At 38.4% G+C, this 24,446-nt stretch overlaps 1 long non-coding RNA gene and 1 pseudogene across 2 annotated transcripts; both read left to right on the forward strand.

Moving 5' to 3' along the window:
* The first annotated feature begins 5,987 nt into the window (after positions 1-5,987).
* On the forward strand, positions 5,988-7,022 carry LOC127444209 (uncharacterized; annotated as a pseudogene).
* A 1,128-nt stretch (positions 7,023-8,150) lies between these two features.
* Positions 8,151-14,536, forward strand: LOC127444225 (uncharacterized). Of its 2 annotated transcripts, XR_007897787.1 has the most exons (5): positions 8,151-10,440; positions 11,352-12,292; positions 12,391-12,526; positions 12,614-12,706; positions 13,897-14,536. It is a non-coding gene; the product is annotated as an uncharacterized LOC127444225 (long non-coding RNA). The 2 variants fall into 2 exon arrangements; XR_007897786.1 differs by having other exon boundaries at positions 8,151-12,292.
* The last annotated feature ends 9,910 nt before the right edge of the window (positions 14,537-24,446 follow it).

The raw sequence follows: 24,446 nt of genomic DNA on the forward strand, positions 1-24,446 counted from the left end.
ATATTATAATGTCAGCTGCATTAAATAAATGTGATGGCATTTAACTAATCTCATTGATTATAAATTAATTAAAAGTAATTAACTGGTTAATTCTATGAATTATTCAATATTAATCAATTCAAACAGTACACGTAAACATTTGTACATTAAATTTCAGTCTGGTTAAGAAGGGACGTATTAACCTGTAGAAGAACAGACCTTTCCTTTCTTCTCCCACTTCTCTTTCAAAAACACTTAACTACAGTACACAAACACACACACACACTTGTTTTCAACAAGTATCTCTATAATAGTGAGGACATTTTCAAATATTTGGCACTCACAAATATAGTGAAACCTACACACGCACACTACTCCACTGTTGTGATAGGTGAGAGAACTAAAAACTTCATTACGTATGCATATGTGTGATTCTTACATCTCAGACTATGGGATGCTGGTTGCAATTCAACAGTCTTCCTTACTGTGATTCTGTTAAATTAACTCAGTGTTGCTGGTGAGATGAAAATAATCACCACAGGATACAAAAACATCTTTTGGGGTTTTATTCTGATGGCTGTTCATAAAAAAAAATTAAAATAAATAAGCAACAGTGGTCGATGGGGCTGTATTGTGGATATATACACACTGTTTTTTGTACTTATTTGAAGAATGAAAAATTGGATTATGTAAGGCTGGCACCAGGATGTCTATGTCCAAAAGGCACCATTTCCGGTAAAAGTCAATGAACTATGTGAGAACCAATGTCATAGAACTCTCTCACAAAAACTGAAATCTACACCTGAATATCACCACGTGTGATAAATTGCAAATCGCATTTGCAATGTTTTACACAGCTGAAATCTTTACCTGAATATCACCACAGTGTGATAAATTAATTTGGTACACAATGTTTTATGTCTGGATATTTAAGGAGGGTTGGCAAGGAACTCGGGGAGTCTGTAGTCAGATCTCCCACACTGTCGCTGTGTGTTATTTTTATTGCCAGGTATGTTCCTCTGACTTATATCTTATTTTTAGGAATGTTTGTTTATTCTGATCATATGTGAAATTGGGTTTGATTGAATTCTTGTAACAATGTTTTATATCCTACCTGGCAAATAAATTGTTATTATTTGATTTATTCTGAAGTCTTCTGAAATCTTTTGTGACCGGTAGATTGTGTTAAGATACTGTTTGTTACCACACGTATGAGACCAGGATAAGACCATTAGAAGCATAATGATAGGAGAATCCATGTAAGACTTCAGTCACTGCTTATTGTCCGTCATTGCAAGTTGTGTGTACGTGTCTAAGCAATGGTATCATCTGATTATGAGAAGCCAAATCAGATGATATTTAGATTACCCTGCAACCTCTGACTATGAACTGAACTGCTATCTTGTGACGTGAGATCCACGTAATTGAAATAACAGCCAGCGTGAGACTCTAAGCGACATTCAAGTATTGATCGAAAGGACAAATGAAAATTAAGATGATTCAGAGTAATCAATAACTTAAAAAGATCACATTAAAAGAATGATCACAAATTAATTGGAGCTGTAATCTAAATTAGAGGTCAACTTAAATTGGAGTCAGATTAATATCAATTGATAAAGTGCAAATTAATAAGTGTTTTTGTTTCAGCGCTCAGAAAAAGACAGAACAACGGAGAAACCTTCAGGGGCCATTCTATTGGAATCCAACATTGAACTAATAGTTTTGGTTATACCCCTTTTTTACAATCTAGGAGTTTTCTGAAAATGTGTATATGTGACTCAAAAAGAACAATGTCCCAAATAAGAGTAAAAATGATTCAGTGAATTTCAGCACAATGAAACTCAGTAGTAAAAATATGGTACAATGAAATACAACACATGAGATACGATAGAGGCTAATGTCAAAAGAAAATACAAACAGGGAATGAGCTTAACCATGTATTTCAACACAAACTTAATACATGCTTATAACATTCACAGCATTTTATATATTCAAGTACTTGCTTAAATCATAAAGCATTTTATGCATTTCTAACCAGGCTTTAAGGACATGTACAACAGTTTAAAAGAATACAATTCTCATTACACATGCTCACTTACTTGGAAAACACTCTGGGCTATAAATCATTAAATAAGATATGATTAATACCAAATTGACATACTCAATTTATTTGAGCTCCTCTGCCAACACTCCTTAAATACCAAACAATTCTATTGTTATTTCAGATGTGTTTGTTTGATGTTATTCAGGGTGTGGTTACAATTTAAGGGGTTGTAAGTAGACCTTCAAAACTTGAGACTGAGTAAGTCGTTTGATGTTTACAAAGAAATCACCTAATCTGATAGTTCCTGCAAGAGATCTGGGAGGGGGGGGGCATGCCCAGGATAGAATACAGTATTTTACTAGGTTCTTAAATCTTACTTGTGATTTGACTTTGCTGAAAGGGAATGACACCGTTTTACCAGTTGCACTGAGACCTCTTGAATGATACCAAACATGTATGATCAGAAAACCTTTTACATTACAGAACAAGTTATAACTTAGTTTTTGGTGCCCTTAAAGTGACCTGAGGCGAGAGAGAGAAGGCAGATGTAAGATTTGCATTTTATGGTCCTTAAAAAGTAGAGTGTGTTATCTCCACCTCAGACGCTCTTCTGTGTGAGCGTTATGACGTTGGCTCTCACAGTGCCTTTTGGGTGTAGACATCACAGTGCCAGCCTTATACAATTTAACAACATTGTGTAGAATTTGATATTTATTCAAAGAAATATCAACCGATGAACACCGGGAGCTCTCATGCACAATGTATGTTCTCAAGCTTCAAACATGAGTGCCGGAAAGCAGGTGTTGCAAAACTCCGCTCTTAAAGGGGCCACTTCTAAATTATGACTAGAGTTAAATTACATGAAATTTCTACACTTGGCTACATTTGTCACAGGATGAGTCAGGAATGAGAAAATACACAAATAAAAATACAAACAGGGGAGAAACTAATAAAACAAACAAACAAACTGAAAGACAAGATTACAAACCGGACTGGGAGACAGAGCAAACAAATGCCAACTGAACAACATGAGAAATAAAACAATCCAACAAACACAAGAGGAAAAGGAGCACTATATATACAGGTAGGGCACAAGGGGAACAGGTGAAGACAATTAACATAACAAGGACTAAATGAGGGAGAGTGATGAGGGTAACAAGGGGGTGGAGTCACATGGCTAACAAACACAAAGCACAAAGCAATGTGCAGACATACAGGATCAAACATAACACAACTACAACAGACACAAGTGCACATGGCGATAACAAACAAAACAAAGCCACATGCACTCACAAACATGAGACAAGACAACAAAATGTAAACAATGATGAGAATATCAGAATCTTGCCACAAAGGAAGAAAACAAAACTGAACCAAAGTTCAGGATAAGCAATCTAACTACAGGAGCCTGTAGTTGCGTGTAAGTGTGTTTATTTCATTGTTTTACTTTGTTGAAGAGTGGTATTCATTGCTAGACTTGTGCTGTTTGTTTACTGTCTTGAACCCGCGTCGCTTATACGAAGGTTGGTGTGTGTGTGTGTGTGTGTGTGTGCTATATTGTTTTTGACTTGTCCCAAGTTACTCACTGCTAGATTTAGCGTTGATTGGCCAGTGTGTGTGTAAAACTATCGTGGTTTTTAGTGTTTATAAACAGTGCTTCACTTGTTTTAGGGTATTATTTATACCTTCACTTGTTTTAGGGTATTATTTATTGCTAAAGTGTAGCATAATTTATTTGCAGTGCACGGAAGTCGCACTTGTCACCTCGCGCAACCCTTAGTTTCGGCTGACCACGTGACTAGCTTTGTTGTGCTAAGTAGCATTAAGGCGTGTCCTGCCTTTTTCATTGAACGGCTCATTATCATCGCGTATATATTTGACTCAAATGCTGACGCGGAAGCGGCAGTGGAAGTGGTAGCCCTCATGTAAAGCCCTCCTCGTGTGAAGACCTACTTGTGTAAAGACCAGCGAGTCTTCCTGTGCGAGTCCACCGAGCAAGGACACCGACAGGGCGCCACTCTCCATAGCACTTAAGTATCTTATTGTATCTCTTTTCCTTCTATATACTAACATGTCTACTTCATGCATAACACATGCCTTCAGGCACATCCCTATTATCTGTTACAGACCGTTTACACGATATCGATGCAAGACCAAATGCAACCCACACAACCTATGGCCACTTTGCACTTCAGCACCTGCTCCGCTCTCTTTCTCAGTGGGACTCTGGAACTGCCAGTCAGCTGTGAACAAAGCTGACTTCATTCCAGCCTTTGCCACGCAGTCCACCCTCAGCATACTGGCACTGACAGAAACATGGATACGTCCAGAGGATACAGCAACACCTGCTACCCTCTCCAACAACTTCTCCTTCTCTCACGCCCCTCGATGCACCGGTAAGTGTGGGGGAACAGGTTTGCTCATTCATAACAACTGGACTTTTTCACCACACTCTTCACTATGTAACAATACTAGTTTTGAATTCCATGCTATTACTACAATGAAACCCACAAAAATCCATGTTGTTGTCATCTATCGCCCTCCAGGTCAGCTGACAAACTTTCTTGAGGAGTTGGATGTCCTGCTGTCCTCCTTGCCGGAGGATGGTAAGCCACTTGTGGTTCTTGGTGTTTTCAACATACACCAAGACAAGCGGCCATTGAATTGAATACTCTCCTGGCCTCATTTGACTTGGAAAAACTACACACCACAGCAACTCACAGATCGGGCAACCAGCTGGACCTCATCTTTACACGTATCTGTACCAACTCAAATATTCTTGTTACTCCTTTACATGCCTCTGATCACTACTTTGTTCAATTCGACATGACACTCCCATCTACATTAAAACAGACTCCACCATTGGTTTCCTTTCGCCGTAACCTCCGTTCCCTCTCACCCTCTCGCCTTTCCACTGCTGTCTCTACATCTCTTCCTACACAAAATATATTTACCACGCTTAATGTAAACACTGCCACAGACACACTAAGCTCTACTTTAACAACCTGTCTAGACAACATCTGTCCTATCTCCACTAGGCCAGCACGTGCTACACCACCCAGCCCCTGGCTGTCTGACGTCCTTCGTGAACATCGGACTGACCTCAGGGCAGCTGAGAGGAGATGGCGGAAATCTAAAGATCCAGCAGATCTAGGTAAATATCAGTCCCTGCTTGCAACTTTTTCAGATAATGTCAAATCTGCAAAAACCTCCTATTACCAGAACAAGATCAACAGCACCACAGACACTCGCAGCTTGTTTAGAACATTCAACACACTTCTCTGCCCTTCCCCTCCACCACCTGACACATCACTGACAGCAGATGTCTTCGCCACATTTTTTACTAATAAGGTTGCAGCCATCAGCAATACATTCTCAGCACCACACCTTGTCAAACACATGTCTCCTGTATGCAACTCTTCTGTCTCCATGTTCTCTCCTCTGACTGACACTGAGGTCTCTAAACTCCTCCTCTCCAACCACCCCACAACCTGTTCCCTTGACCCCATTCCTTCCCACCTTCTCCAGGCCATTTCTCCGTCCATCCTACCTGCACTCACACACATAATTAACACATCTCTATTTACAGGCACTTTTCCCACTACATTTAAGCAGGCTCGAGTAACCCCACTGCTTAAGAAACCCGCACTTAATCCCACACAAATAGAACACTACAGACCAGTCTCTCTCATACCACTTGAAAGGGCAGTTTTCAATCAAATCTCTGCCTATCTCTCACAGAACAAGCTGCTGGTTGACAATCAGGCAGGCTTTAAAAGTGGACACTCCACCGAGACCGCCCTGCTGTCTGTCACTGAGTCGCTGAGACGGTTGAAAGCTGAATCCAGATTATCAGTCCTGATTCTGCTGGACCTTTCTGCAGCCTTTGACACAGTCAACCATCAGATATTACTCTCTACCCTCTCCTTGCTGGGCATCACAGGAACTGTACTTGACTGGTTTAATTCCTATCTCTCAGGTAGGTCCTTCAAGGTAGCCTGGAGAGGTGAGGTATCCAAGCCACATCAGCTACTTACTGGGGTACCTCAGGGATCAGTGCTTGGGCCACTTCTCTTCTCTATATACACAACATCACTGGGACCCATAATTCAAGCACATGGTTTCTCTTACCACTGTTACACTGATGACACACAACTCTACTTGTCTTTCCAGCCCAACGACACCACAGTGACTGCTCGAATTTCTGCCTGCCTGGCGGACATCTCGGCCTGGATGAAGGAGCACCACCTGCAACTCAACCCAGCCAAGACTGAACTCCTTGTCTTTCCAGCCAACCCTGATGTTGAACACAATATCACCGCGCAGCTGGGTGCAACTACAGTAACGCCTTCCAAATCGGTCAGAAATCTAGGGGTAACCATCGACAACAGACTAAATTTCACAGACCACATCTCAAAGATCGCAAGATCATGTAGATTTACACTCTACAATATCAGGAAGATAAGACCCTTCCTCTCTGAACATGCCACACAACTGCTTGTCCAGTCACTTGTCATAACTAGACTGGACTAATGTAACGCTCTCATTGCAGGCCTCCCTGCATGTGCAACTAGACCCCTCCAAATGATCCAGAATGCAGCAGCACGTCTGGTCTTTAATGAACCAAAGAGAGCACATGTTACACCACTCCTTGTCTCTCTCCACTGGCTACCGGTTGATGCACGTATCAAATTCAAGGCTCTGATGCTGGCATACAGAACAGTTACTGGGTCTGCACCAGCATATCTAAAATCATTTATGCAGAGCTACGCCCCCACTAGAAGTCTGCGGTCGGCTAAGGAACGTCGCCTTGTTGTACCAACACAAAGAGGCACCAAAACACTTTCCCGGACTTTCAGCTTCATCATACCACGTTGGTGGAACGACCTTCCCAACTCCATCCGTGAAGCTGACTCACTCTCTGTCTTCAAAAAACGACTAAAAACACATCTTTTCCATGAGCACTTAACCAGTCATTAAAAAAAAAAAAAAAAAAAAAATGTTGCACTTTATTCTATTTTGAATACTATTATTATGCTAGTGATACTTTGTAATACAGCACTTTTCATACCACTGTCTCCTAAGATGATTCGCTTATGTTTTCCTCTCTTGTAAGTTGCTTTGGATAAAAGCATCTGCCAAATGAATAAATGTAAATTTAAATGTAAAGTGGCAGGACTCTGACAACATTAGCTTCCGTCATTGTCTCTTTTTCATTATCTCTGTCATTTCTCAATATGATTTTTTAATTATTTATTATCTATATATATATTTTTTTCTATTTTGTAATGCAAGATCATGTTTGTGGGGATTTGGTGTTTGGTGATAAATCTTCATTCATGCATTTGTGCAGAATTGTCCAGAATTATACATACAGTACATGTGTGTGAGTATGAGAGAGTGCATTATATAACGTTGCCATATGACAACTCTGTACAACAATGGAAAATGGTCCAAACACTAGTTTTTCTTACCACAACTTCTCCTTGAATCAAATTAATATTTCTTTAATAGTTCATGTATTCATCACTTGCTGGAACTCCTAAAAAGTAAAATTAACTGCATCTTAATCATGCGTTCTTTTATATTGCAGTTTATCACAGACTTTTATGACAATGAAAATGACAATCTAATTGTCACTTTTGTGAATTGGAAGAACTAACTGTACACTCTTCTTGCCCTCTCCATAAAACATTGCCGTGTAAATTTTTGTCTGAAAATAAATCATGATTGTGTTATTTATGCATATGTAGAGCCCTACTAAATCTATTAGTAGTCTATTCATTGTTCTTTCATAGCTTTAAAAGCTTTCTTTAATTTTTACAATTATATGTAAATTGGGTATACAAAATTATATTTCAACAATGCGTTTTGTAACACTGTCTAAAAGGGTAAAAAAAGGTGTTTGTTGTTGTTTATTTTTGGTTTGTAATTTTATATTTGTCATTTTATGTTTAAAAGTTTAAAATTGATGTGGAAGTGGTAGAAATAATAGGAAGGTGTATTTTAGGAGATACCTTTAAATTGTTTAGAAATGAAGTGTTTATAATCTGACCCCTAGAGTTCAAGGGGCAGGGTCACGAGAGAAAAAGAGGAGATTTTTCTAGAGAGTTCGGGAGTGCAAGAGAAAAGAGTACACACATGTAGTGTCTAAAGACTGAGAAAAAGAAAAGGATTTTGATTTGAAAGTAGAAACATTGAACAGCTTAAAGACTGTTGATGGGAGGAACTCAGTGTCGACGAGACGCTGAGCTCAAAAATTATAGTTTATATTCAACAGTTGCGTGAACCTAATGTGTGTGCGCGCGTGTGCAACGCTCCGAGAGTGTGTCGCAGTTTATCTTGGTTTTTTTGGTTTTGTTTCATCTTTGGAAAGTATTCGGAAGAGAGACAATACCCGTGTTTTATTTTACATTAAAGTGTTAAGAAATGGTTGAAGTGTTCGGAGCTCAAGGGATGACTGAGTGAATGCGGAGCGATTTATTAGGAGAGACCGACGTGCTTTCGTGGCCTGTGCTGATCTGGCCTATCTACAAGATGGAGGATTTGCCTGGACATGTCATCCGATTCATCTTTGGAAGAGATGGTTTGTGATGGATGCATGGACGACTGGATCTGCTGATCATTTCATTGGTGCATCTTCAAATCTGGTACTGTGTTGTTTTTGGAATCGCTATCTTGTGGGATCTTGTGAGTACTCCTAACTGTTCGCTAACACATTAATTTGAGCTCTTACCTTGCACGCCTACAAGGGACGTAAATCCCAGCTGGGTAATTTTCTTTTTTTTTTTTTTTTTTTTATTTGTTTGGGAATGTATTTTTTTTTTTTTTAGTATAATGTGAATCTGAATGTTTCATATTTAGTGTGAAATTTGTATTCCATGTGATCACTCATTTGAATTTATTTATTTTTAAAGTTCTTTTGTTTCATATGTGTTGATTTCAATTGACAGTGTTATTAGTTGCTTCAGTTTCAAAGGGGAAATAAGAAAAAAGTCAAAAGAATAAATACAGTGTTTTAGTATTTTAATCTCCTGTGATCTTTCTGCAGAGAAAGGGGGAGGTTAAAGGGGACATCTGAGTAATTTCGTTGAGATTGGGGTTTACACGATGTAATGTGGGCACAGTGGTAAATTTAGATGTGCCTCTCACCCGTAGTTTTTTTTTAGTTTGAATTTCCCCTAGACATACTTGTATTTTGAGCCAGTGCACTGGTGAGAGGGCTACACATAAATGCAATTATGTTTTGGCAAATATTTCCAAACAAATTAATAAGTACAATAATATAATAGATGCCACTATCTATAAAAATTCCCAATAAGAAAATGCATTAGAGCAATTCTCTTGTGGTACTGCATTGCCATATGAAAATTTTCATATTTTCCTCAATTTTCTGTAAAACTATGTTAGAAAAAATTGATCAGTAAACAACATCTAAATAACTTATCAAAAGTGCCATAAAAAATTGTGATGTAGAAGGAACATACCAAAAACATTTTAATAGCGCAATTTGTGAAGAAGAAAAAAAAAAGCATATATATATTTTTCTCCCCTTTTCTACCCAATTTGGAATGCATAATTCCCAATGCGATCTAAGTTCTTGTGACTTGCCTCAATCCAGGTGGCGGAGGACGAATCTCAGTTGCCTGCGCATCTGAGACCATCAATCCACGCATCTTATCACGTGGCTTGTTAAACGCATGTGTAGAGGCTTCACGCTATTCTCTGTGGCATCCATGCACAACTCACCACGCGCCCCACTGCGAGCGAGACCACATTATAGCGACCACAAGGAGGTTTACCCCATGTGACTCTACCCTCCCTAGCAACTGGGACAATTTGGTTGCTTGGGACACCTGGCTGGAGTCATTCAGCACGTCCTGGATTCGGACTCATGACTCCAAGGGTTTTAGTCAGCATCTTTACTCGCTGAGCTACCCAGGCCCCTATTATTGGTTACTTAAATTATCTTTTATTTCCGACAATGCATTATGTTTTAAAATTTTCTGAAAGAAAATAACTAATTCATGCCATATGGCTACACCGTACCATACAGCGTTAATGTGGCAAGACAATCAGTAATCATAGGCTAAATTCAGAATCACATACCATTCTACTCTTACCATTTCTATCATATCTATATATGGTACACTGTAAAATTTAATAGTATTCCTTACTTAAAAAATATTAGTATGTTTACTTGAATTTAACCAAAACGTTGAGTTTACTAGAAATGTTTAATTGTTGCTGACATTTTCGAACACATAGTTCCCATAACTAACGTAATTTAAGTAAAATTACTCAAAATGTTCAAGATGTGCTGTTAGGCATGCGCACTGGATGGCAATTTCCCCTCCCCCACACAGCGCAGAAGCATATAGATTGAGGATTTGACATTCTTCTTCGGTAAATGCAAGGTAATATTTTTTAATTTAAACCTCATTTTCAGCTTTATTTTGTTTGATACACTTAATAATTGTTAGATTTTTTGCACTGTTGTTTTCATGCTGTTTTGTGTAACGTATTAGCTCATGTTAAGAACTTACACAAACACGTTATTCACTGCACATAATTTGAAGGCATTTCTGTTAAAACTAGTCTTTGCCCGCATCATATTTGTAAAATTAGCTGACTGGTTGGATATTAAATCATTTAGATATGTATATTTTGTGATGGCCACGAGTATGGGAATACTGGAGTAGTTTGAACTGATGACTGGTCATGATTATGCAATACGTGACTTCTTACAGAATTTGAAATTCCTTGACAACTCTAAAATTAGGAACTTTTTTATACTTGTGATTGTTACGGAATAGTTTTCGGCATCACTCAGCATATATTCACGAGTGCTGGGCACGCCACTTTTTAGAACAAGGCAGCGCAGATAGACATGGATGCATTCACTCTAGAGAAAGCGCAATCCAGATAAAGTACAAATGGATGTAACAGACCGCGACATCTTGAGCCTGGTTCTTTTAAAGTAACTCTTAATTTGATACGCCACATTAAAAACGCAACGATGTGTGGTGAACTCCAGTCAAGCTGGTTGTGGCGAAAATAGTATGCGTGCTTATTATGATTATTACGGTAGCTTGCAAACCACAGACTGCATGGTACGTTGAGCATTTGCGCTTTTATGAGTTGTGCAGTTTGCATTCACTGCAAGTTGTTCAGCCTTCTGAACTAAATTACCCCTTCCCTTTGGCAGCTTATAATATCCGAGGACAGTTTTTTGTCACATTGAAGTATTATATCTGCTGCTAAATGACATTGCATTGTATTATTGCTGTTATGCTTGACTTCTGCTTTTTTCTTTTTGTAATTTCAGTTCACCATGTCGATGACACTTCGCATTATTGTGCATGACAGTGACATTAAAAGTAATCATTCCTGAAAAAGCAGCTGATGTTGATGCCTTGAAACATGTGCTGCAAGAAAAGCTCCAACTCACATACTCATTCAGTGTCCAATATGAAGATCCTGACTTTAATCATGCATTATGTAATGTCAATGACATTAATGATTTGCCAGAGAGGGCAACCCTGAAAATAATTCCTCTACACACATCTCCCTCCTCCAGTCAAGCTGACACTTCTCTCAGGTTCTGATACATCAGATCAGTTGTCTGCTGAACGACAGTGTGAATGGTCAGAGGATTTTGAAATATGCAAATTCTCTGTTAATGTTGAGTACAGTCTCCGTCAGGGAAACCTTGCTTTTATGAAAGATGGTACAAGTCTTAATGTTGGAAGAGACATAAAACATGACATACTGGAAGCACTTGCCGGGGCCATGTACACTTTTAAGGCATATCCAAGAAATGAAGACTTTGCCCAAGTTGCAGCAGCTTTCATCAAAGCACATCCCTGTTTGACTGAACAGGGCTCCCCAACAGGCTCAGCTGGCTGGAAAAACAGCCTGAAATTTAAAATGGCCAACTATAGAACAAAACTGCGTAAATGTGGCTGTAGTGATGTTGCTGTTGAGGGAAAGAGAGGTGCAACGATGGCAATGAAGTCCAGCATTAAAAAACCCAGTTGATTTGAATTAAATTTGTTGCCAAAGTTTCCTAATGGGGAAGATGAAGAAAGTCAAGAATGCACAAGAATACAACTTGTCGAAGAAATGAAAATGAGGCCCCCAAACATGAGCCTGATTGGACAGAAGATGGACAGAACTTTTGCCTTGATAAGGAAGGAAATCGTCCACTCTGAACCTCATGTCTGTGAGATCTTGGAGAAGTGGCCAGCACTTTTCACAGAAAGCCAGGTATTTTTTCCTCTTCTTCAAAACCCAGAGTTACTTTTTTTTTTCTTTCTATGAATTGTGCATTTGAATGTTAATAACCACTCCATATTTTTGCTTAGGTCTTTGCAGAATTCAATCGTATATCTGGGAAAAATCTGAGATCTGAATTCTACACAGCGTTGGACACGCACTCTGCACGTTTGAGGAAATCAGGGAAGAACACTTGATGAAATTTTGCATCATGTTGACTCAAAGGTATTCCTATGTGATTACTGTCATCTTTAAATCATGATTTGGCTATGATCGTTACCCTCACGTCTACCTGTCTCTACTTTTTCATAGTCATCTGATGTAACTTGTGTTCGCACCGCAGTACTTCAGGGTCTTCCAGTCCTCCTGGGGGATGACCCAGAGGACTTTTTCAAGATGAGCTTCGTAAGTATTTTTATTGCTGTTTATGCTTTCTTAAATTGTCAATTTGGTTTATTCCATGATATTATAGATCAGGTTATGAAAAAGTTCTGGGTATACTTTTACTTTTACAGTCGATACTGTATTTGTCTCTTGTGAAAATTCTGATTTGTGACATTGGTGATTTGAATTCCTTAAATTGATGCAATGAAACATACTGTAAATTAAATTCGATGTTCTTAATAATTCAGAACAACATAAAAGTACAATAAAGTATTCCATTGAACTTGTGATATTCCAAGTCTTCTGAAGACATGCAATATGTTACAGTAAAATAGAAAACAAAATTTAAAGAGCACCTATTATGGGTTTTCAAATATTACCTTTCATGTAGTGTGTTATATAGCTGTTTGTGAATGTAAAAAAAGTCTGCAAAGCTTCAAAAATCAAAGTGCACAACAAATGGATTTATTGACTCCCAAAAGAAAGAACCGATTCTGAACACCTGAAACGAGCCATTAGTAATTCCAGACTTACTTCCTGTACTGACCTAAGTAATTTGGTAACAAAAAAACACCTCTGGTCTTCATTGGCTGCTCGCGAACAGCTTTGACCTGCCCTCAAACACTACACTAAGCGGTAGACTAATCACAACAGACTGGGACATCTGACCAATCAGAGCAGAGTAGGCTCTCTGAAAGGAGGAGTTTAGAATTAATCCTTTAGAACGGATCATTGAATGAGTCGTTTTTGACACTGGGAAAAAAAGGTAATGCTGCAATTTAAATTATGAGCAAATTAAAGCATTTTTTGACCTTGGATGCATGTAAATCTATTGTATGAGACCTTTAAAACAAATTTAGGCACATTTAAAAACCATAATAGGTGCTCTTTAGAGGAATAGTTCACCCAAAAATTATAATTCACCCTTATGCTGAGTGATTTAATCCATGTCTTCTGAAACCATATGTTCTGTTTTGTAACTATAAATCTTGTCATCTCTCTCATGATTTAAAGCTCGATTACATTTCCTTGTGCTTGATGTTTGCGTTGATCACTGTACACCTGCTGTGGTCATTAAAATGAATCAAGCATCGCAAAAGACTGAAGTTTTAATTTTTTGTTAATGAACAGCCCCTGGTCACTAGAATATTTCCAGTACTGTTGCAATGAATAAGAAATTCACACTTTTCCTATTTTTCTTTCTTTTATAGGATTCAGATGTAGATGCAGACTTCAGTGAAGTAGATGTTGGACTGCTCACAGTTTTACCTGAAGGCATGCCTGCCAAACGTCCACATGCCCTCAACATGGACGCAATGAGGGCAATCATTCTGGAGAGAAGAATTGTCATGGGTGATGTCCCAAATTTGCTACATGCTGTATGTCTCCTCTTTGCTTTGATCTATGCTCTAAATTTAGACTACCCAAAGACAATGAGGAACACATTTGATTGTATTCAGTGGGTATTTCTGTCTTTGGGAGGATAGAATCTCAAACCCAAACTCCAAACCCTTAAAAATCAGCTTTTAAGCTGAACTTGTTTCTGGAATTTTTTGCTGTAATTGCAGTTCAGTTTTAGAATCTTTCCAAAGCCACATGCAGGTTTTTCAAAATTGTAAAGGGATTTTTTTTTATTTATTTTTTTTACTTTTTTGGAATTTGCACAGTGCCTGTTCTGCAAATGCTCTGTACCTTGTTTTAGGTCCAGATATAATGTTGTCATGCAGCAGAGTGCTGCAAGGGGTCTAAGTCTTAAGAACAGATGATGTTTTAAAGGCATAGTTTTATTATTGTATTGTTCTTAAAAGAGTTTTAGCTGTTTATTACACAAATAAACAGTTGAGAATTTCAGACTTGTTAAGTGTGTTCCATAGTATTTGAACTAGTAAAATTATGTTCAGTTTACTTAAAGAGAATGTGGAAACCGATTGCACATAGTATTTTAAGTGTCCATAACTTAGTGATACAGTAAACTCATGTTGAGATTAGTGCTATTTCAGATGTAAAGTGAACGAATTGTAGTAATGTTAATTTATCTGACTTAATTGCGTAATCTTACTAATAAATATTTAGTAAGGTTACGAATTAATTTATAGTAAATTAACAAAAATTTAAATTAAGTTAACCTGACATTTACTATTTAGTTTAATTAAGAATAACAAGTTCACATTACTTATATAGGAACATTAATATAACTCAATTTCAGCTTGTAAGTTTGCTTTGCAAAAATAAGGCAATCGGTTTCCTTTTTTTTTTTTTTTTAAGTAAACTGAACGTCAAATTTTACAGTGTAGTATGCCATTCTGAACTCACCCATACTCCATGTAAGTGCTGCATTAATTCTAAACCTACATGCTTCACACTTTAGTGCTCAGGGACAATCACAGGGCTTTCTTCCAGAGGGGCAGGGCAGTGTCCTGTTCTCAGTTCAATAAGAGAGAAACCAATCATGAAACTCAGGTGCTGGGTCCTGCCTAAACCCGCCAGCAAAGCTGATAGCTCAAGCAAACATTCAGAGTAACAGTATTACTTCTTTCTTGACCACAAATATAAAATCTGATGATTTACAAAATGCTCCAAGAACATTCCAGAAGAATAAACCAATTATATCCAAAAGTTAAACACTTTTCTTTTCCAAAACACAAATTATGCAATGGGCGCTTAAAAAAATAAATAAAATTATTTAAAAGAAAACAACCCTTAGCAGTTTATCATAAAATGTATGGAGCTGCCATTTAATGCCAAAATACATATTAAATATAGTTTTTATTAACTGAGGCCTTCAGTGGGGAATGTGACCTAGCTGGCATTCCTTGATAATAACTTGTAGAACATCACAGTGTCTGGCAGAAACAGGACATTCAATTTGTTCTATTCTAAGTAGCGCTGACCATTACATGCTGAAATCCCTTCTCACGTTCCCTGAATGTATCTTATTTCCATTTAACAGTCAACTTCATGTCTTCAATCTTGCAGCAGATTTTTTTTTAGCCTGAGCTACATTTCGATGCACACTTGGATCTGGTGTGGCAACATTAGCTCTATTAATCTCTCTCCCAGCTGCCTGGGAAAGCTCAGTGAGCACATCGCTCAAATTTAGGATCACATCTGCTGTCAGTAGGCCCAGAATAGCAGTTCTGCTCATGTAAAACCTTTGTTTGACAGCATAGGGCCAGGAAAAGGCCTACTTGTCATACTCTGTGCTGGTGTATGGTGCCTGGCAGAAATGAGATATGTTGAAGGAAAGCTAAACAGTTTTGGATATTAAGCATTCCAGGACTAAATAATAGCTCATGAGAGGGGCAGGTGGGGAAATGTAGTAGAAGTTCATATTCCTATGGTTTAGTCACCTGGAAGTAATTCATTTCTTTCATCATATTGTTTGATTGATTTATATTTTTGTTTGATTGATTTAATTCTTTTATTTCACAGGACATGTGTTAACTTATTAGAAAAGAACAATAAATCTAAAATATGAAATATTAAGACAGATTAAAATATTTTCACTTCAACTGCTAATATTCACTTCTGTATAAAAGCATGCAATGTTGCTGCATAGGGTATGGATCAAACCCCAATAAATCTCTATGGTAATGTTGCCAAGAATACAAACTTACATGGTGTTGATAACAAACTCTGGACCACTAGAAGCATACGTCAAGTACAAACATTTATAAACATCTGTTTTACTCTAAACATGATACTTACAATCATTAGAACATTATAAAAAACAAGCTGATACGAATGTCAGAGTCACAAGGAAAGCCTATATATTGCAATACCTTAAAATACAAAATAATTGTGGACAAATAAAGTAAAAGTGGACAAATAAATACCCTTTCCTTTTGTCCCCAAAGGGATATCTGACCCATTAAAAGCAGTGAAAGTTATATACTTGTTTTTTTAATAAAAAGTTTGTGTTGATGAGTGATCTTGCATTATTGATGAAGTTCCTTGATGAGTCATTTTGCAGTGGCCTACAGCTTGTCGTTTCGATGACCTGCTAAATCCACAGCAGCTATTGTTAAGGAGTAGCAGGTGGCCTATGTACATGCTTTTTTTTGTTTGTGAACTTGAGCTGCTTTGGCACATTAGCTATAGTCCCAGGGGATGGCTGATGGGATGCAGGATATTGTCTGGTTCAATCTTGAACTTCAAGTATTTCACCTATGAGGAGAGGTCCTCTTTATGTACTTATTATTTGAAAGGGTAATAATATATGCATGGTTGTGCCTTGTGCCGTAGGTAATCACAGCTGATAAAGGGACATACAGCATGTTTGCAAGTGTGATATTGCTTTTATAACAGTTCAATGAACAAGTAAATTAAAAAAAATTAGGAAAAACTGAGGACTGTCACAAAAAAAAAAACAAACAAAAAAACACACTTGAGCATGGAACTACTTTCTTCACGGATCAGGATCTGCTGTTGCAAGTTTAAAAGATGCACCCAATCCTCATTTACTAATTCAAAAACGTCACTTTAGAACTAGTAACAACAGCTTGGGCTGTTTATTACAAGTTATTGGAGAAACAAGGATGTGTGTGAGTGTTTGGGAGAGAGAGAGCGAGCGCGCGATTGAGTGTGTGCAATTACCTGTGTCTGTCGCAACTCCCAAGTAGAGATGAGGGGTAAAGCTGTAGGTGTTTAACTCTATTCTTCAGCTGTAGTGTTAGTAAGCTTGCTGAAAATAATGGAATTTTGGTCAAATACATTCTATTTTCTCTATGTACAAGTAGCCTCCGTGTGGTATCCTCCCCGAGTATTTCAGTTTGTTCTCTCCTCCGCCATGTTGAATATTTACACCTCCTCCCAACATGGAAACTCCAGTAGGTAAGCACCTTGAGTGATTACTCGGTCTGTTGTCTCTCAGCTGTGATAAGCCTTAATGCTGAAGCTGTTAGTTTAACTCTATTTCCCAGCTGTAGTGTCGTAGTAATTCGAGCCATCATGGAATGAGAGACAATGCCGATGACTTCAAAGAAACTACTCGCTGACTGACAAACTCAATTAAATTATAAATTAATATAGGCTGTGTCCAAAACCAAAGGTAGCTGTCTTGTTGTCTCGCTGCCCTATCAGTCAATGACTGAACAGACAGTGTTTGCGTATGAAGTTACCTCCAGAAACTGGTTTTGGACAGGCTACTGAGACAGCAAATGTGGGAAAAAAAACTTAAATTTATTGACAAACTGACTATTAACTGCCTCTTCGGTAGGCATTTTTTTTTTTTTTTCAGCTCAACTGCCATGGATCCACGAGCACAGTATTGTGGGATTTCATAGGCAGTGAAGGATACATCCCTGCTGCCTTCAAAAATCGATCAGATGAAGGTATCTTAGTAGACAGGATGTGACACAAATATTGGATTCGGATGTGCCTTGATCTTACAGGTTTCGGACGAAGCCAAAGACACACATCTTGCAGCAACACCAGCACTCTTGGAACATCTCTCGTCCAATCAGATTCAAGGAACTGAAGTAACTGTTGTATAAATAAATATAATAGTATATATTTTAATATTCGATATGAGTTCGGTACAACAGGAAAATGCAACAAATCCCAAATGCTAGGTTTCTTTTCAACAGACAGTAGTGCAAATTACAGTTTGCTCCACCTAGCAGCATTTAGTCCCCCCTGAGGTAGTTGGTACAGTACAGCCTCCTTTAGTGTATTAAGCACTAAGCAGTAAACAGAATGCACAAAATCTGCTACAAAATGTAAAAAAAATCTGCTACAAAACTGAATAGCATCTCTTGTGTTATAAAAGTACAAAATAAATAGAATAATGAAAAATACAACTTGTGCATTAGGAGAAGCCATTCTTGTTTTGGGTTGGTGCACAGATGGTCTCTTCTTCTGCTCTTTTGCTTGTTGTGGCGGTTACCAAACAGCGTTGCATTACCGCGCGTGCCCCCTTCTGGATTGGAGTGTGGATCGCCTGTGTCAGATGTATTCTTCGTCTGACTGCATGCATCGAACCGTGACGTCAGTACCATGATGGTTCGGGACGAATACATGTACTGTTACACCCCTTATATATATATATATATATATATATATATATATATATATATATATACACTATATTGCCAAAAGTATTCGCTCACCCATCCAAATAATTGAATTCAGGTGTTCCAATCACTTCCATGGCCACAGGTGTATAAAATGAAGCACCTAGGCATGCAGACTGCTTCTACAAACATTTGTGAAAGAATGGGCCGCTCTCAGGAGCTCAGTGAATTCCAGCGTGGTACTGTGACAGGATGCCACCTGTGCAACAAGTCCAGTCGTGAAATTTCCTCGCTACTAAATATTCCACAGTCAACTGTCAGTGGTATTATAACAAAGTGGAAGCGATTGGGAATGACAGCAACTCAGCCACGAAGTGGTAGGCCACGTAAAATGACAGAGCGGGGTCAGCGGATGCTGAGGCGCATAGTGCGCAGAGGTCGCCAACTTTCTGCAGAATCAATCGCTACAGACCTCCAAAGTTCATGTGGCCTTCAGATTAGCTCAAGAACAGTGCGTAGAGAGCTTCATGGAATGGGTTTCCATGGCCGAGCAGCTGCATCCTAGCCATACATCACCAAGTGCAATGCAAAGCGTCGGATGCAGTGGTGTAAAGCATGCCGCCACTGGACTCTAGAGCAGTGGAGATGCGTTCTCTGGAGTGACGAATCACGCTTCTCCATCTGGCAATCTGATGGACGAGTCTGGGTTTGGCGGTTGCCAGGAGAACGGTACTTGTCTGACTGCATTGTGCCAACTGTGAAGTTTGGTGGAGGGGGGATTATGGTGTGGGGTTGTTTTTCAGGAGCTGGGCTTGGCCCCTTAGTTCCAGTGAAAGGAACTCTGAATGCTTCAGCATACCAAGAGATTTTGGACAATTCCAGGCTCCCAACTTTGTGGGAACAGTTTGGGGATGGCCCTTCCTGTTCCAACATGACTGCGCACCAGTGCACAAAGCAAGGTCCATAAAGACATGGATGAGCGAGTTTGGTGTGGAAGAACTTGACTAGCCTGCACAGAGGCCTGACCTCAACCCGATAGAGCACCTTTGGGATGAATTAGAGCGAAGACTGCGAGCCAGGCCTTCTCGTCCAACATCAGTGTCTGACCTCACAAATGCGCTTCTGGAAGAATGGTCAAAAATTCCCATAAACACACTCCTAAACCTTGTGGAAAGCCTTCCCAGAAGAGTTGAAGCTGTTATAGCTGCAAAGGGTGGGCCGACGTCATATTAAACCCTGTGGATTAAGAATGGGATGTCACTTAAATTCATATGCGTCTAAAGGCAGATGAGCAAATACTTTTGGCAATATAGTGTATTTATGTATATGTATATGTATTAATCCGGCCAGGATTTCAAAATTTGCGAAAATGTCTGGGATTCGGCTTTAGTTACATTCTGATGTGCATCTGGTCTAATACTTCATTGTGTGTGCACGCATATTTGCATTGCTTTAACCCCTCTTTGTAAGTCCCGCCTTCTCGCACAACAATTAGTCGATTATAAGAGGCTTGCAGCAACTACTGGCCAAATTCCTGCCTGTCAATCTCTCCACGAACGCACGAAGCGCTGTGGTGTTCGGCATCAAACAGATGCTTGACAGTAGCAGCTAATGACAGCTGAGTGGAAACAATGCCCAAACGAAAGTGCAAATTTACAGAAGATTTGCACAAGAAATTCCCATGCTTTCATCCAGGTCGAGGTCCGTGGGAAGCAGAATGTACGACATGTAAACCTGGCACTTATGTGTCAGTTGCTAATAAAGGTGCAAGTGATTTAGAAGCACACATTAGCTCTGCGAAGCATAAAGGGTCAGCAAAAGGTAAAAGTTCATCAGGTAAATTAACGGACTACTATTTGCGACCAGGTAAAATTGTTATCACATTACTTCATTTTCCATGGCAGTTCAAAATAATAGTAATAGTAAATAAAGGTACTCATGGCATCAAATAATTTATTTTAGTACGTGGACATTCAAAAGAATGTTGGAAATTTTGTTTTTAATATATATTATGCTACTAGAGTGTCTTTTTCACTGTATTTTTTAATTTTTTGACCCTGGCGGATAAAAAAAAGGTGTCCTCTTTTTGGAAAACCAGAATATGGTCACCCTATACAGTACAGCTTCCTTTTACTGTATTAAGCACTAAGCAGTAAACAGAATGCACTCTTGCATAGGCCATATTTTTTTGTAGGGTTGATAAAAAACAAAAGGTATTTGGTCACAATTAGCTACAAAACTGAAAAGCATCTCTTGTGATATAAAAGTACAAAATATATAGAATAATGAAAAATAAAACTTGTGCATTAGGAGAAGCCATTCTTGTTTTGGGTTGGTGCGTAGATGGTCTCTTCTTCTTCTGCTGTTTTTCCTGTTGTGGCAGTTAGCAAACAGCATGGCATTACAGCGCGCCCCCTTCTGGATTGGAGTGTGGATCGCCTGTGACTGACTCAGATGTATTCTTTGTCTGACTGCATGCACCGAACCGTGATGTCAGTACCGTGACGGTTCGGGACTAATACATGTACCGTTACATCCCTAATATATATATATATATATATATATATATATATATATATATATATATATATATATACACACATACATACATACATACAAACACACACATACCTTATACATATATATATTTGTGTTGTCAAAGGTACCGGTACCAAGTCAGTACTAAAATAAAAAAGATGTAATGATACCAGTGTTTCTACAGTACCGGTGGGCTGAGCGCTGACTTAATTTGTTACCCACACACTATTTTATTGACACCCGACTGCTTTCAAATGCTCACATGCTTATTTGAGCGTGTGCTCGGTTACTCCTTTCATACTGAAATGCCCAACTAATCAAATTAAAATTGTGATATGTCCTAGTGAGTATTAAACTGTGAAATGCTGCAGTCTTAGTCTGTATGAGCTGCATGAGCGTTAAATGAATATGTGAAGCCGACTGCTCATCCACTTGAAACCCCACAGCCATTGAGAATCATTTGCATTGTCTGAGAGATGACAGAGCAGAGCACTAATCCACCCTGAAGCATTATTTTTATATAATTTATATAATTAAATCACAGCATTTGTGCTTTAATGATCACACTGGGACATGTAGCGAACTGTTTATCCAAAGAAGTTAAACTTCTGTCATAAATACACGTCAAAATAAAAGCACAGTTCATAATGAAAGCTAATTGTCTGAAATCGAAGAAATTGCAACAGAAATATATTATAACTGCATAGTAAAATGTAATCCTCACTGCAGAATAATACATTATTATTTATTATTAAAAGAAATTAATAATAAATATAAAATGAATGAATGATTGTAATAATAATAACAAATAAGCAATATATCAAAAGCAAGAGTGCTTTTGTATTGAATAAAAGTATGCTAAAAAAATGCAATGGTATGTTGATAAGTAATTGATATATTTTGATAAATTAAACTTTAAAACATAGAATTCTGAAAAAAAAAAGGAAAAAAGGATTTTGGGAAAAAAATAAAACAGATTTCAGCAGGGCCCTGCTTTAAAACAAACAAGTGTTAGAAACACTTGAAGGAAACATGCATATCTATTAATTTTCTATTTACATTGAATTTAACTTTAAAGGGAGCTAAATAGCAGTGTTAACACATTATCATATTAGCAAAATTTTTCTGTGATCAAGTGTGGAGATGGATTTATTTTTACAAACGGTAATTTTACATCTGCAATCCACAATAGTGCTCGGCTAACTTGTTATGTAATGTTATTGTTTTGGTAAGGGTTTACTGTTCAGCTGTGGGCCGGCTTTTACCTAAAACTATGTAACAAAATGGTAGATCTCAAGAGTGTTATATAATTATATAATTATATAATTACAAGCTGTAATGTTACGGCTGCTATCCATGGTAGTCCACGGCTAACTTGCTCACTAACCGGGAGTAAGCCTCTGTGCTCCGCTCATATCTCGACCAAAAAAGTTAGGCTACACCCATTCCAGCAAAAGATGACTAACTCAGATGCACTACATGTCTTTTACTTGAAGCTTTGTTAGGTTCACAATAATCAACAGTGCACTTGTAAGAAAGCTACAAAATTAAAACTTACCACTGTGAAATGTCCTGCTCAAGTCGTGCTTGTGAAGGTGGTTCAGGTCGATCAGCTTGTTCTTCCAAACTTTCATTATCGGACTTGGGCTAGAGCTGGTATGGCAAAAACCGCCGCCACTGTTACCATAGTTACAATAGTGTTTACAGAGCTGCCCAGGAAGACTCGGGAGCTGAAACTCGTTTATGGTAAGGGGCGTTACATTTCAGACACACGCTCTACACAGTTGACCGATCCCAACAGTCTAGGCCAGCTGACCAATCAGAGCAGACTGTGCTTTTCAGAAGGGGGGCTTTACATAGACAGGAGGTAAATCAGAGCGTTTCAGCCAGAGTATGAAGAGCAGGTAAAAGAAATGTACAGTATGAGAAAAATAATAGTAGATCCCCAAAATAAACTTATGAACCTGTAAATTAGCATAATATGGGCTCTTTAAAGCTATTTCCTAGCTTTAGTAGTATAGTAGTAATACGAGCGATCACTGAGTGCTGATGAATGTAAACAAGCGTTATGCTGACTCATTTCATATCACCAACTGGCTCATATTACACATAAAAATGGTCTTTTGCCTCCACCTGCTGGCTAAAATATGTAATGTCACAATATTAAATGTAAAGAGACAGATGGCTTAACACATCTGCACTGCTCTTACACTTTAGTTTAGAGCGGCACGAACACAAGCGGAGTGATACACACAGTGAAGCTTCTGAGTGCTGATGGTGTGAGACAATACTCATGGAACGTCTCTCGTCCAATTAGATTCGAGGACCGGAACTAACTGTTATATATATATATATTATATACAGGGGTGGAGAGAGTACAGAAAAATCATGCTCAAGTAAAAGTACCAGTGTTTCCCATTAATTACCTAGAATGTGGCAGCCCGCCACAGTTTCAAAATGAACCGAAAATATTTTTACAATTCTCATTATAACATAAAAGATCTCTAACATTGTTTTTTGCGGCATTGCTTCGGCAAAGCATCTCTCACTCCCAGTCAGTCAGCCCCCACGCCCCTGCTATATGCACGCATGCTCACACACATGCACTCTGAGACACTAAGGCATTTTGAGGACACAACAACGTTTGAGGTAAGTAACGTTAACTACTGCAGTTATCCACTAGTCCAAACACAATTTTATCATTATCACAGTGTACGACAACAAACAGATGTTACTGCAGAAGTTATCATTGATAATTAACGTTAATCTAATGTTAGCTAAGTTAGGTAACGTTAACGTTAGCTGTCAATCTCCTCGCTTATGTCGACTGACATATCCAGCTGCTTGTCCTGAAAAACAATGTATAAAGTATGTAACCTTATATCTAGCTAGCTAATTATCTAATGTTAATGTTATTACCAGCGGCTCTGACAGCATAACTATTTTCAGCATCTGAGGAGCAAGTTCAACACAGGTAACTACTTTTGCTTCATTTCTTTGATGGCTCACAGGGCTCAACATGAACACTTGTCCGCTTGTCTGGGACAAGTGGATTTTTGAAGGGGCAAGTGAAAGAGAATTTTAACTGCCTGAACGGACCATCAGACTGATTAAAACATCAATAACTTAATGTAACTTAAATGTCCTTTTTTCTCTCCGGACAAGAAACTTTTTTACTCGGACAAGTGAATGACCAATTTACTTGTCCG

This window comes from Myxocyprinus asiaticus, chromosome 1, assembly GCF_019703515.2.
Source record: "Myxocyprinus asiaticus isolate MX2 ecotype Aquarium Trade chromosome 1, UBuf_Myxa_2, whole genome shotgun sequence".
In the NCBI taxonomy this organism is placed as follows: Eukaryota; Metazoa; Chordata; class Actinopteri; order Cypriniformes; family Catostomidae; genus Myxocyprinus; species Myxocyprinus asiaticus.